The 15,824-nt window shown below is 40.7% G+C and overlaps 1 protein-coding gene and 1 long non-coding RNA gene across 6 annotated transcripts in view; one reads left to right on the top strand and one right to left on the bottom strand.

The window, feature by feature from the left end:
- The window catches only part of Graf (GTPase regulator associated with FAK), a 256,594-nt gene that overhangs the window by 238,849 nt on the left and 1,921 nt on the right, over window positions 1-15,824 (top strand). The window lies entirely within an intron of this gene.
- Window positions 3,236-6,224, bottom strand: LOC117184781 (uncharacterized). The gene is made up of 2 exons (XR_004470231.1): window positions 6,106-6,224; window positions 3,236-5,718 (listed from the first exon to the last, which is right to left on the bottom strand). It is a non-coding gene; the product is annotated as an uncharacterized lncRNA (long non-coding RNA).

Raw genomic sequence — 15,824 nt, 5'->3', positions numbered from 1 at the left:
AACCAATACACTTGAACAAAATCAGCAATCAGCTTGCTGAAAAAACAAACATGCTTGATCGATCAAACTAAGCTGAGCTGATTTGAGCGAGCTTTTTCAGCTTTCAGCTCAGCTCAGTCTGCAATGTGCGCACTTGCACCGGTGCAGTGTGTTTGTTTTTTCAGAGCTGAAAAATAAGCTTTCAGCTCCGCTTTCAGCAACAGTGTGCGCGAGCCCTTAGAGAGAGAAAAGAGAGAGCGAGAGAAAATGAAATTGTTTTGATCATTCTGGCTGTAATAATAAAACGATCTGGTTTAGATTCTGTATTCTAGAAGATATAATCATGCTCTACGACTGGGGGTTTTTGGTTTTCTCGTATCTTCAAAATTGTGGATGCCACTGATGCCATTTTCGTCCCTTGAAATTCAATTATAAGAGTGACATATCAAAAAAGTCTAGATACAAAATGTCGTTGCTCTAGCTGCTATATTCTCTAAGCACTAGGCGCACATAGGAACGGACAGACGGACGGGCGGACAGACAAACATATCTCTATCGACTCGGCTATTAATGATGATCTAGATCATAAATACTTTATGGAGTCGAAAACGCTGGGGTAGCGACATCTCTCCGCCGTTCCATAAACGTCCGCTCGGAGATATGTCATTTAAAAACTACTTAAGTCCGCCAGAATATAATTAACAAATTTCGCATGTAAAATACACTTACATTTTTTGGACAGCATTTCTTTTTTTAACATGATTTTATTGAAATTAAAAAATGTGCCATAGTCCAAATACACAGAAATCGTAATAACAGTTTTCTTAAATTTTATCGTTATTTATTTCCCTTGGTTATTTCAAAACGGATCATAATATTTTCGTCTTGAAAAGCTTCCAGAACATTCTCTGCAAAAGATGAAGACTTTGGCAAGAAAAGCTGTCTTTTTCTTTGCAAAGTGCGTTTGACAGAGTCATAATTTATGTATTTCAATCGCCACTTCACCTTTTGTTTTCCTAATTAATTTAATAGAAAAATAATACATCAGTCTGTGTGCATTTCTTGTCTGCTCGCATGCTCATAAATATGTACATATGTATGTATGTATGTAAGAATAAACATACATATATGCATAAATATTTTTGCATACGTATATATTTACATATACATAGTCATAACGTGGACTGCGGTACACGTACATACATAAATATCATCAGGGGACGGCACAGCCAATGCTCGCAGACGGACTTTGAAACGAGCATTTACCGGTCAAAAACCGAGCGACGACCGCAAACGAACTTAAAAACGGGTATGATTCGCAAGTTACACCGGATCACGTAATAGAACATGAACGAGAATGTCAAACTGAGACCCGGCACAACGCGTTTGTAACAGTGATCGGCAGCAACACATTGTGTTGTGTTGAACACAATAATACTTTTTGTTTTAGTTTGACTTCTGTCAACCCACACAAACGCAATGTAATGTGTGCGTGCCGACCGCGGAAGTATGTACATACATATTGTGCCTCACAGCTTAAATGAACCAGAGCACTTTTTAAACTTCAAAGCCCTGTAAAAATCGATTGAGCAGTCCCATAAAAAAATACAATTCGGTTAAGATTTTACTTCCGGGTTCATCGACTGCGGAAAGTTGACGGCGCGAAAATCTGCGACGATCACCAAGAACGGCAAAGTGCACTCCGACGCGGAAGTGCATTTTCAAACCCGCAGACCCAGCAATACGGGCCTATAAAAAGACGGCGACGAGAACTAAAGAACAACTTACGCAGAAATCCGGCCCACGGTACGGACGTTGTACCGAAACTTACGCAGAAAGCCGGCTCAGAGTACGGGCGTTGTACCAGAACTTACGCAGAAAAACCTGGTGTACAGACGTTTTACCCGGAATTTACAAGAGACACCGGCGACCACTTAAACTAAGTTCATTTAAAGTGCTAAGAATTATAATAAAGTGCCAAATTATCCAAGTAAACACCCGATTGCGTAAGTTCACTCCAACTAGCGGAGGCACCGACACTACCCCACCCCGAGTCCACGCACGCCGTTTCGTATGCACGACGAGCGACGTTCACTCCAGCCCCGATCCACCTCTCTACGATAGGCCGCCCCCCGACTCCGCCCTTAATATTCCATCCATTTCTACAAATTTCTTGTGGATTGACTCCTGGACGGGACTGAGCTTACCTCAGCCTGAAATAGGTACATCACAATGCGCACTAGAAAACACCACCCACAGCCTATTTGGTTCAAATTCACTTTTTATTATTTATTATTTAAAACGTCTTAGAAAATTGTTAAAAAATATAAGAAGCTCTTTTTGGTTAAGTTTAAATATCAGTCTATCAGTGGTCATTTGATATTCATTGGTAAGTTTGATGGTTTAGAAGTTATAAATGTTATAAAATAAACTTTTAAATGTGTAACGTGAGCCACTTTGCATATGTATGTACATATGTAGCAAGGCAGTATGTATGTACTATTAAAATTGCAATTAATATATTAACTTACTCAGCAAGAACATCATTGAATACTTTTTTGGTGTCGAAATTGCTATTATATTCGCACTTCAGTTTTATTTCACTGAGAGCACTGATTTTTTCCATTTCATCACTCTGAGGGCCATGGCTATGCACAACATACTCAGGATTTGAGTAAATTCTAGATTTGTGTGCACTTAAATAAACTCTGGCTTTACAGAATTTAACCCGGCACACATATGCGGTTTCACCTAGTTTCAATTGTTTGTTTTTTTACATAAATTTGTTGCTCACATAATGAAAACAAGCCCTATCGGCTTTCTTCTCCAAATTCAAATTTAATATTTTCGTAGTCCATGTTCTTACTGTCTGAACAACCGAATCGGAATGAATGCAGCAGAATAATGCGATATATTTTTGGCGCGCGCCTCCCAAGTTTGCCTATTGCACCGAATAAAAGAATCTATATCATTATATTCTATACACACGTTTAACAACAATAAATTATCTACATATTTACATATTAAATAATACGTGTATATTACTTTAAGCACGGCATCCTTTAACAATTTTTTTAAAATTAAATTAACTTCCTAATAAAAACGGTATTCATAAATTATGCAATAGCCATATTTCCTCAATTAAGAAAATGTTTTTTACGTTGTATTTACAGTTAAGTAACCAGCTGAACATGTCGTCGGAGACTGCGTAGCCACTGCAAATTTATTTGTTCCTTTTGTCTTCTTTTTTTTGTTCTGTATTTTTCGTTGGTGTATCGGCATAATTTGGTCAAAATCGCTGCGCGGAAATATGTCGCTTCTAAGCATCATAGCTCCGCGCGGAGATATGTCGTTTGTGACACGGGGGAAATATGTCGTCGGAGATATGACGCTATGCCAAAACGCTTCCTTCTGGACGTTACACACATCCATTTTCAGCAAAAATCTAATATACTACTATACTAATTTTTAGTATCGATTATAAAAACTTTATAATATTATATGTACATACTTGTACTTGTAAATATATGTAATTATATAAACCCGAGTTTTTCTGATAGATTTGAGGCTTTAATGTTTACTGAAGTTCATTTTACGTCTGGTTATAATGCTTTGCAATTCTGTAAAGCTGATAAATGCAGCTATGTATGTATAAAAATTCACTTTGTAGCTAATGCTTACCCTCTGGACAATACTAGACTTTAAAATTCATAATTGATCATTTTTTGCATTCTATTTTTTCTAAATATTGACTTTGAAAGCTCGGTTTAAGGTGTAGCCATTTGACCAATCCTCTGAATGCCGCATTTTGCCGCTAAACTCCCTTACTCGAAATACCTTTTTTTACAGGAAATATGTACCACAATTTTCGATTTTTAACTGTTTATAACGGTAAACTGGCATTTTGGAAGGATCGTAACGGAATTTAATGGCAAAATACGGCATTCAGAAGTTGGGTCAAACGGTTTATCCATCAATTTTTACAAACGATTCCTTAAACGACGCCCGCTTAATGTACCTTACAACAAAAGTACAACAACGCAAGAAATGGATTTATTGGAAAGGTTAATATTTCCAAGACGGCAAGCTGAAGCTACAAAGTATTTCAATACAACCAGATGTAAGATACTTAATTTAACAGTAAACAGAACAAAAATGTACTGATTCTAAGAATTTAAAATAAAATTAAATCATAGAAAAACTATTACACAAATTTAAAGCCCCAAATCGATTAAATAAATCGGTTCGGTTCACAGCGTAAAAAAAGTTTAATATTGTGGCATAGTTTCCTCCTTGCTTATGTTGGTCTCCTGGTATTGAGTAGGATTCGGGAGAGTGCTTGGCACGTCTGGGATGCCTTTGTATCGGCGTACTGCATGTGCTTCCTGAATGAATGTCTGGTGCCCAGCATAACCACTAGGTATTTCAGCGCGTTTTGTGATGTAATGTCGTGTTCACCGACCGACATTTGAGCTGTCTCCACCTTCTTCCTGATGCTGATCAAAACAGCCTCCGTCTTGTATTCCGTCACCTGTAGTCCCGCTATGCTGCTGCCTCCGCCGCTGCTAGGTCCTTGGCTTCAACTACGATGGCCACGTCGTCGGCGAAGCCTACGGTCGTTGTGTCCTCGGGCAGGTTTAGTCGGAGAACTTCATTATACATCGTGTTCCACAATTGCGGCCCCAGCACTGACACCTGCGGAACTCCAGCTGTTCCTCTCTAGGATCTTGGCCCCCGCTCGTCTCGTACAGCAGCACCCTCTCGCTGAGGACGCTGTCCAGGAAGATCTCAGGAAGTATTTCGGGATCATAAGAATCCGCAGAGCATCAATCATTCCTTCCCAGTCTACCGTGTTGAACGTATTTTTGTCGAGGATAACCAGCAGGCAGTTCTGCTTCTTGGTTGTGATCTCGTCGATCTCCCTTTCCGGAAACCCTTCTAGTTAGGCGACAGGCCGCCGGCATCTTCTATGGCACGATTAATCCTATGTGCAATGAGATTTTCGCACACCTTCCCCGCGTTGTCTAGGAGACAAATTGCTCTGTACGAGGAAAACTGGTGATTTCTCAGGGCTCCTCCATGCGACGCTAGCTGGTTAGGCTTCTGGCGAGAGCGCTCGCGTTTAGCGTGTACTCAATGAAGTCCTTGCTCAGACTGTTTTTCCTACTGGGTCTGGAACGCTCGCGAATGGTGCACATTATGGCTCCGTAATGGCTTCCGGTGTATACTTCTCCTATTTTCCGAGTTACTTTGCGCAGTAGCGAAGAGCTCCTAACATGAGGTCACTGATCGAACCAGCAGCTCCCCTGCAGAAGGTTTGCTGGGCGCCCTCGTTCAGCAGGGCTAAGTCCAGCTAAGTCCTGCCGCGGTCCGTTATATGTCTCTGTACTCCATAATAGTTCTTTCCGACTTTACCGGAAGGCGATTCCTTCCTCTTTGTTTGGGTTTTTATTCATTTTGATGTGTAGGGGTCTCCCTCAGGACCGTTTTTGCCGTTGAGATAAGCCGTGACAACATCCATTTGATGTAGGGGGTGGCCATGTTCGACTGAAAGGGACGACGAGGGACTCGTACTCGTCCTTCATTGATGCTTTCCATAGCCCACCTTCAGTTTAATGTTCAGCTTTTGCGTGGTTCTGGGGAACTTGTATGTCTGCTGCCACTATCGCATTGAGCATATGATACTCCTTCCTCGCTCATCCTGGTTTCCACGTCCGTAGAATGATGGGCGTCCGGGGTCTGGAATTGTATGAATGTCATTACTAGACCTAATCTCCTTCTGTTTTTCTGGTTTATTTTCGGATCTGTAGACTTCTCGCTATTTATATAGTATACTGAGTTCTGGTTTTGTTGAACTTTAATCTCAGTTTTTTAGATGTGTTTATCATTTTTCCTTTTTCGAACACATATTTTTTGTCATTGTTTAATGCTTTTTGACCGATATAAAATTGTGCCGCAAATCAGGTACCAAGATAACATTTTCTAGTGTAACCGCTCTGTTGAGTCCAGGAACGTGAGAATACGGATAAAACACAATCGCTTTATTTAATCGGTACTGAGGCGTTGGTTGGTTGCTTTTATTTCCCATGAGCAATAAGAGGTTAATACATTGTATTCTTATATTACCTAATATTTACGCACGCTTCGTTTTTCTCCACGCTCTTTAATTGACTGCCCAAAACTAAAGTGACCTTCTTGTCTTTCATAGTGGGACCTTTTTTTCTCTCTCTTGTTCTATATCTGGGGTATTTGCGCCATTGTTTAAAACTAAATATATATGCTAATTTTCTCCACAACACGCTCTATCGCGGAACTTTACTTTAACAGTTCCATGCCCTTCAGCAACAAGTGATTTACCGCCGGCTCTAAAATACTTTTCATACTATCTTCTATGAACGACACAAAGCTTTCCTTGTCAGAACATAGATGCGCTGTTACGCCACTGTTTATGTACCGTTCCCCGGCACCGGCTAAAAAATACTTTTTATATTATCTTCCGTGAACGACACAACGCGTTCCTTGTCAGAACATAGATGTTCCGTTACGCTACTGTCTATGCACCATTAATTTACCCATTCATTTCGGTTAACTATATTTAAAACTGGTGTATATTTTTCAGGTTTTTTGTGTCTTTGGTTGCAAAATGTTATGTACCTAATTTTGTCCCGCTTTTACTACGTGTGCCCTTGTTGTTTGCTTCCTCTTTCTTCCTTTTGACATGACATTCGGATTTAAAATGACCTTCTCTTCTTCTTTTTTACGCTAAAAGACTTTCTTAAATTTTGTTTTGTCATAACTAAAATTTAGTTTCGAACTACTTGCAATTTTTTTGCTAACGCTTTCTTCCTGCTTATTCCCTTATTCAAAACTTTATATTTGTAGCATGCTTAAGCTCATCCCGCGTCGCAATCATAACAACAAAACTTTCAAAAGATTTTAGATGACCACCGCCAAAGCTTCGTGTACTACTTCAAATTTGGGAAAATTATTCTGTGTACTCATGTCTTCCGAAATTTTCAACGACAACAATTGTTTAAATAACACCATTGCCTTTGCTGGTCTGCTTTGCTTTAAAATTGTCTTTAACTTTTGCCATGCCTGCGACGACGATACATAATTTTAATATTGTATATTTGGAACGATTTAGGTTAGGTTAGCTTAGGATAGGTAGAGGCGGCTGTCAGGCTCGCTAGGAGCCCGTCGCATTTGGGCCGGTTTCGGACCGTTATGGCTATTAGACTAATATGCGAGGAAAATTATAACTAAATTTACGAAGAGATCTAAGCATGCATTCCAAAAACAAACACGATTACTTATTACGAAAAAGGTATCTGAGTATTAGTTACTTAATAAGAGGAAGGGAATTAGAGGTGGATATAATCTGGTAGAGGGAATTATAATCCGAGCTTAAGACCCTAAACGGTTCATGCAAGGAATAACTCGATCTACACAGTGGAAGGGACACCGGTATATACATAGTTTCTAGTGAATCTAACAGGAATCGTGCAGTTTATGCGGCTCAAAAAATCAGGGCTATCTATGTCACCCTTGATCAAGTTGTGCATAAAAATCACACCAAGCCTTTTTCTACGGTAAACTTAGGATAGGAGGACCTTCTGATCACTTGTGGGATCGGTATAGACGGGTCAGCTAGCGAGCTTGCGGACACCACGGACACGGACGGTCCGAGGCGATGAATTCGGTTACCGAATCTGCATTGCCAGCAGCTGTCGTTGCCCTTAGAGTGGCAAACTAGATCAATTGCTGCACACTTTAAATGGTCGGAGTCACTTTTTCTGCAACGAGCGGGCGAGTGACGGTTGGCACTTGCAGATCCCGCGGAGTGACCCTTTTGCGCCTCGAAGACTCATTAAGCAGTTGCAGACTGCTAGATTCAAATATCTGTTCTCTGTAATGCTTTTTGTCCTGCAATGGACAGGCGCTTAGCCGAACATACTCTCCCCTGTTGAAAAGCACGGATCTTTAACACCCTTCTTTGGCAGCACTGTTGCTATCTTGTTGCTCCAGGGGACGCCTTCAGCGCAGCTACTCCGGACACTATGAGAGATCAGAAAATGAAACTTCCGTTTCTTTCTTCTCTAGCTCAGACTGTTGCGCCAGACTAGAAGTAATAAGATGCACTTGCCATCCAGAACCGAGCAGGGAAGAAAGAATCGAGCAAGGAATCAATGTAGAAGGCGGATCGAGACGTAATTATCCGAAGAAGAGGACGGTATTGTAGAATAACTCAAACTCCGTCGAAATAAGATTTGCAGGTGGTCTCCAATGTAGTGAAACATCCGAAACTCAAAGTTAAGTTTTTTATTTTCTATGGCTCAACTTGGACCGACTTGACCGCGGGTCTGCTTGACATAACCGGAACTTATCTTTCCGCTGCTGGCTAGATTTCATCAGCCCTTTTTTCGGTGCTCACGATTCTCGCTTCGGGTGTCGCTTTCCTCGGTTGCATCTTCGTTTCGATGGCGTACGTGCCTGGATCACTATTTGCACAAAAGCACAAAATGAATTACCCTAATATAGGTGTCAAGTTAATCTATTCATCTATTTTTTCCTTTTGCAATTTAGGTTCGTTTTGTTGTATAAAAAGCCGTTTACTTTTCATTTCGTCAACGAAAATGTTCTCGTTTTGAAAACAAAGAAATCTTGCAGAATGTGAAAACGGGAGCCCCAATTTATGTGATTTCAAAAGTAAATCGGTAGCCTGTGGGAGCGATGAATTGGAATGTGCTGGTTCCTGGACGTGTTCCGACGTGAAGTTTGAGTCCACTACAATCAGAACTCCCACTGCACGTCGTGACGAACGATCCTTTCTAAAAGTTGTGTACCCGCCTGACAACACATCGGAACTAAGAATGTCCGGTGTTAGCCAGGTCCCGGTAAGCACAACAACATGGGATGCAAATGCAGCACAATCTCAAAAAAGAATGTCGAGCTTACTGCGTAAGCCTCTAACATTTTGGTATGTTAATAGCAGGAAAGTAAGTTTTTTGATTGAGTGGAAGTAGGATGGAAAGATTTGGATGGCACGTTGGGCTGATTTGGGAGGTTTATGGAGGGCCTATTCTTCTTCTTAACCTTAACCTCTTTAATTTAAAGACGCTTATCTTAAATGAGGCTATCTCCCTGGCATTGGAGAAATTAAACTTCTGCTACTGCAATGCAGACCATTACGTTTAGCGATAGCATCACCCACGAGGCCTTTTTCAGCAGGGGACACTTGGACGAGCGTTCTTAAAGAAAGCACAAGCCGACGCACGAAAAAATAATTCAATTACGTTTTTACACATTGTAAAAGGAATGCAATCGCGGTAAGAAAAGAGAACGAACGATAACGATATTTAGCCGATGGTTTTCAAATGCAACCCTAAAAAACAATAAATGGCAATACAAAATATTTCGGGCTTAGACATATTTCTAATCCTATTTAAATTTAAAAATTTTCAAGGCCAAAAAAAGCCAAAAATACACCTGAAACAATACAAAATGGAGCCAGTGGATACTGGTGGTTGTGAGTTTAATAAATATATTATGTTATTTATTATTTGTTATATTGTAGTATTGTTATTTTAGTATTTTCTAGCCATATAAAAAAAAATACACGCATGTTGAAGTGGAGTGCGGGGATGGAACATTTTGGCATGAAAGATTAGGTAGAGGCGGATCAAAGCTCGCTCGGAGCCCGTCACACTTAGGCCGGTTTCGGCCCGTTGCATAAAGACGAATAAAGCAGATATCGAGCTGAAACTTAATATATTTGATAAATCATTTGACCACGCCTACCACAATAGCCCACAAGAAGCGTATACGTGATCATAAAGAAAAGTTGTTAGAGATATAAATGTATGATATACATTTTTGTATGATTTCTATGTAATAGTGGTAAATATAAAACAGATTTTTGCATAAAGAATTATTATTTTGATTAAATTCTTCCCTAATGACAGGTATAATTTTATTTTTTGTTTTCTACTATTTAAGTATTTCTAACAATTTATTGTTAATGGTCTGTGAGAAAACGCATGACTGTGCTGCACCTCTTTCTGCCAAGTTTGCAGAGCTCAGAAGTGCGCTTCCTATCTATTGTCGCCCATGTTTGCGAGTTATGTGACAACATGACGCTGATCGCCACCTATCGTATATTATTCGCTTGTATTGTTATTTTATGATTAGCTTACAGGTTGCCATTGGCATACGAATATCCTCCTTATGTTGGAGAGGGGGTACCAGATCTGGCCAACTCGTCTGCTATACACTTGCTCTCAATGAGCTGGTGGCCCGATTCATATAACGCTGATAGCAAATTGCTGAGCCATTTTGTAATGAAATCTGCGGCAGTCTGCCACGGTGGCCGAGTTCGAGGGAATCGCTTTTAGCTTTAGTCGCACTTAGCTTGGCTGTCACCATAAGTGTTTTTTCGAGTTGCCGTAACGGCAGCTGCATGAAGGCAGTTCAGAGCTTCCTTGATTGATATGACCTCTGCTTGGAAGAAACTACAGTGGTCAGGGAGCCTGAAGGAGTACCGTATGTCTAGCTGTTCGGAGTAGAGTCCTCCTCCGACTTTATTGTCCAGCCTCGATCCGTCTATAAATATGTTTAGGGCCCCCTCTGGGCCTGGAAGTCCCTCGAGCCAATCGTCTCTATGAAGGATGATTGTATTGATGGGAGAATCTGTGTACTCTATTGGAACTTGATAGTCCGTTTTTGCTGGGACAATGTTGCTGTTATTTAGTGTGGATGAGTGACCTATGTGCATGGTACCCATATCTGCCCGCTCTTTTCCTGCAAGTTCAAGGCTTTGTAGGCATAAAATGGTATTAAGCGCACTATTTGGAGTACTGCGAAAAGCTCCAGTTCACTGAACTTTACCCATTGGACTATGCTTGGGTTCATGCCCCATTTTAAGCCAATCCCTTTTCTGCATGTGTAGAGCGCTGTCGTTGCCTTCATCACTCTATCTTTGACACTAAATGTTTTGTCAATTAACAACCCTAAGTAATGGGCACTGTCGCTGAAGGAGAATAAGACTAGTTTCGTTTTCGAGGGATTTACTTGCAGTCCGCGGGAATCAGTCCATTCTGACAGTCTAGCAAGCTTTGCTGTTATTAAGTCGCAGAGTGTTTGCGGGTATTTCCCCGCAGAATAGATAATTGCAACGTCGTCCGCGTATGCCGCTACTTTGTAGCACCTCGTCCGGACCTGGCGATTTAAACGGTTAGAATCTGTTTTACTGCCCAGTTGTTCTGTTTTTGACGGATGTATTCCATCGAAGCTACCGATCCTTCTTTAGGATGGTTGTATACCCGGGGAAATGAGTATATAAAAGAATGTGTGGGGACTCCTCACTGGAGTTGGTCCACGTACCATCAAGAGGCCCTTTTTTTATTTTCTTTTTTGTATATTTCTGATTTTATAGTCTACCCATTGTTTCTCCACAGTATCGCTTTTAGCTCTGTAGGAGAAAGTCCTGCAGATTTTACGAAGGATGCCTATTGATTTTGACCACCAGGGGGCCATCTTTTTACCCCTTGGTTTGCTTGGGGGAATGGTGCCGTGAAGGCTTTGTTGCATGCTTCCGTGAACCTTTTCACAAGACGATTTAGGTCGTTCATCTTGTCTGGGCATATAGGCGGAAGGGGGTCTTCCGGCCCCACAAAGGACAATCTGTGGCATTCACAGCTTAGAAGATACGGGAAAAAACGCACAATCATAGAAAATTACCATATCTACCAGGATGACGAATCTTGATCAGATCGGATTATTATTTTAGTCAAAAGTGACAAATCAATTTTCGGTCGATACGCAGAGCCCGACGACACGTTCGGACTGATTTTCTGTCGCTCTCGCATGCACTCTTTTTCAATGCTAGCGCCGTCTGCCGGAGGAGAGCGTTACTGACTAAGTCCCGGGTATAAATGTAAAGTTGCGGTCGCAGCAGCAACTCACAACGTTCCCTCTCGTTATATATTAGATTTGATCTATTTTCTTTTTTTGTTACATTTCTTATTTTTTACATCTCAGCCAATTAAAACTAAAATGGTAAACATTAGATAGAAATATTATCGATATAAAGCTTCGGCACTCTGAAGTAATCTTACTTATTCTTAGAATATTATTTTATCAATTCGCTTCAAGCTCTTGCTTAAGCCGGTCGTGTTTTTCTTGCTCCTGAATTCTCTGCCTCTTGTTTAAATATCATACAACATTGTTGTAATTTTGTTTTGGTATATTTGGACGTTGACATGCAATGACTGCATCTTTCAAGAGGCGTCGCAGTTACTGCACCGTCAAGTGGCCCGTGTGAAACCAGCAGAAGGCTCCTACGCGCGGATCCCAGGCAAAACGCAGCCCTCCTCCCGCCCAACCGACCGAGGGGCGCTGCCGCATGACGCGCGGTGCCTAGCCGAACCAAACGCCAACATGCAAGAAATATAGCTATTAGACTAACATTCGAGGAAAAGTAGCACTAAACTTACTAAGAAACTAAACATGCAATCAAAATTAAAATACCACTACAGTTACTAATTAATAGAAAGGTGTGCAAGGATTAATAATTTAATAAGAGGAAGAGAATTAGTGTTGGATATAATATGGTAGAGGGAATTATAATCGGAGCATATGACCTTAAACGGTTCATGCAAGGAATAATTCGATCTACAAAGTGGAAGGAACAACGGTATAACATTTTTAGTCAGTCTAATAGGAAATATATCATCGAATCTCTTTTATATTGATTATAATTTATGTTAATCACCAGTGTTTCGTTTGTAAACAAGTGTTTAATAAAAATATAATATCGCAGCGTAATAACCATGGACCGTAAATAATATATTTTTTTTTTTAATAAAAAAATCTCTTGCTTTTAATGGACCTAGAAAAACACTATTTACACCAAAATCTTTATTTTTGTACAATCTCTGTATTGCCGCCATGATTTGTAAACTTTTGATTTTTTACGATTTTCTTCACAGATAATCATTATATTTGACAACTAATTAAACGTATTTCCGACAACAAAACCAAAAATAACAAAACATTTTAATGTATTTTCAAAAAGAAAATTTTAGCACAGGGTGTAGCTTTGTGGTCCTTTGACAAGGATATGCGATAATATTGGCGAACATTCTAGCACAGAAGCTGTAAATTCCTGTTGAGTTTTATTTTAAGCGAAAAAAATAAAAATCATAGATAATCATTATTTTTGAGTTTTTTTTTTATCAAGAATAATGATTAATTAATCTAGGTTAGGTTAGGTTAAGGCGGTAGCCGGGAGGGGGGATGTAAGCCTCCCGCCCCCGAGCTCACTTGGACCTATAGAAGGTCCGTTGTGTTGCCGCGTGGGCATGTGCCCCATCTCGTTGCCTGAACCGTGAGAGCAGACTACTGCAGGATTAAGGGCAGTCCCATCCGGTGGCTTGGATGTACACCGAATCTTCTAGATTGGATTCTGTCCAGTCTCTCTAACCGTAATCAACGTGTTTTTTTTTGTAATGTGTTGTCAAATATTGTTAATGTTACTTCAGGAGTGACACAGGGAAGTCATCTGGGCCCGCTTGTGTTTATTTTATTTGTGAATGACTTTACTCAAGTTACAACATACTCTACTACACTAATGTATGCGCTGATGATGTTAAAATCTGTCTGCCTTACTCTGATTGGTACTTGCACACACGCCTTCAACTGGATCTAGGTGAACTACTCTTGTGGAGCATGTTAAACTAATCTTCGTTTTCTGAACCTTTCTAAATTCAAACTTATTACATTTTACCGTCATGCTCCACATTTTGTCTCATATGTTTTAGGAAATCACGTCCGTGAGCGAATTTCGAGTTCAAATGACCTCGGAGTCCTTTTTATACCCGATACTCAAAATGAGTATTGGGGTATATTAGATTTGTGGTAAAAGTGGATGTGTGTAACGTCCAGAAGGAATCGTTTCCGACCCCATAAAGTATATATATTCTTGATCAGCATCAATAGCCGAGTCGATTGAGCCATGTCTGTCTGTCCGTCTGTCCGTCTGTCCGTCCGTCCGTCTGTCCGTCTGTCCGTCCCCTTCAGCGCCTAATGCTCAAAGACTATAAGAGCTAGAGCAACGATGTTTTGGATCCAGACTTCTGTGATATGTCACTGCTACAAAAATATTTCAAAACTTTGCCCCGCCCACCTCCGCCCCCACAAAGTGCGAAAATCTGTGGCATCCACAATTTTAAAGATACAAGAAAACCAAAAACGCAGAATCGTAGAGAATGACCATATCTTTTAGACTGCAGAATCTGAATTGGATCGTATTACTATTATAGCCAGCATCAAGAAAACAATTTCATTTTTTCTCGCCCTGTCTCTCTCTAACACACACGTAGCATAGGCGGCTTTGCTTAGAGTAAAACATTAGCGCCTAGATCTCAGAGACTATAAAAGCTAGAGCAACCAAATTTGGTATCCACACTCCTAATATATCGGACCGAGACGAGTTTGTTTCAAAATTTCGCCACACCCCCTTCCGCCCCCGCAAAGGATGCAAATCTGGGGATATTCACAAATCTCAGAGACTATTAAAGCTAGAGTAACCAAATTTGGTATCCGCACTTCTGTTAGATCTCACTATAAAACGTATATCTCAAAATTTCGCCACACCCCCTTCCGCCCCCACAAAGGACGAAAATCTGTTGCATCCACAATATTGCAGATTCGAGAAAACTAAAAACGCAGAATCATAGATAGCGACCATATCTATCAGATTGCTGAATCTGGATCAGATCAGATCATTTTTATAGCGAAAGGAAACAAATCAATTTGCAGTGGCTACGCAGCGCGTTACGTCACGCTCAGACTGATTTTCTGTCTCTCTCGCACGCACTCTTTGTCGTGTCGTTTAATATTAGCGGCGTCTGCCGGAGGAGAGCCATACTGATTTAGTATCGGGTATAACTGTAGAGTTGCGGTGTCCGCAGCAACTCACAACGTTCCCCCTCGTTGATCATAGGATGTGCTTACAAGCTGCAGCAGTAAAGCTAAGGGTGTTTTAGCGTTCATTAAGCCTTGGTCCAAGGAGTTTGACGACCCGTACGTTACGAAACAACTGTATATATCATTAGTACGTCCGATATTGGAGTATTGTTTCTGTGTGTGCAGCCCGCAGTATAAAGAGCAGCAGGTTGTTATTGAATCTGCGCAAAAGCAATTTTTATACCCGATACTCAAAATGAGTATTGGGGTATATTAGATTTGTGGTAAAAGTGGATGTGTGTAACGTCCAGAAGGAATCGTTTCCGACCCTATAAAGTATATATATTCTTGATCAGCATCAATAGCCGAGTCGATTGAGCCCTGTCTGTCTGTCCGTCCGTCCGTCTGTCCGTCAGTCCGTCCCCTTCAGCGCCTAATGCTCAAAGACTATAAGAGCTAGAGCAACGATGTTTTGGATCCAGACTTCTGTGATATGTCACTGCTACAAAAATATTTCAAAACTTTGCCCCGCCCACTTCCGCCCCCACAAAGGGCGAAAATCTGTGGCATCCACAATTTTGAAGATACGAGAAAACTAAAAACGCAGAATCGTAGAGAATTACGATATCTTTTAGACTGCAGAATCTGAATTCGATCGTATTATTATTATAGCCAGCATCAAGAAAACAATTTCATCTTTTCTAGCCCTGTCTCTCTCTAACACACACGTAGCATAGGCGGCTTTGCTTAGAGTAAAACATTAGCGCCTAGATCTCAGAGACTATAAAAGCTAGAGCAGCCAAATTTGGTATCCACACTCCTAATATATCGGACCGAGACGAGTTTGTTTCAAAATTTCGCCACACCCCCTTCCGCCC

Source organism: Drosophila pseudoobscura, chromosome X, assembly GCF_009870125.1.
Source record: "Drosophila pseudoobscura strain MV-25-SWS-2005 chromosome X, UCI_Dpse_MV25, whole genome shotgun sequence".
Taxonomy (NCBI): Eukaryota; Metazoa; Arthropoda; class Insecta; order Diptera; family Drosophilidae; genus Drosophila; species Drosophila pseudoobscura.
Note: the sequence above shows the minus strand (reverse complement) of the source record. Positions and strands in the feature narration are given on the sequence as shown.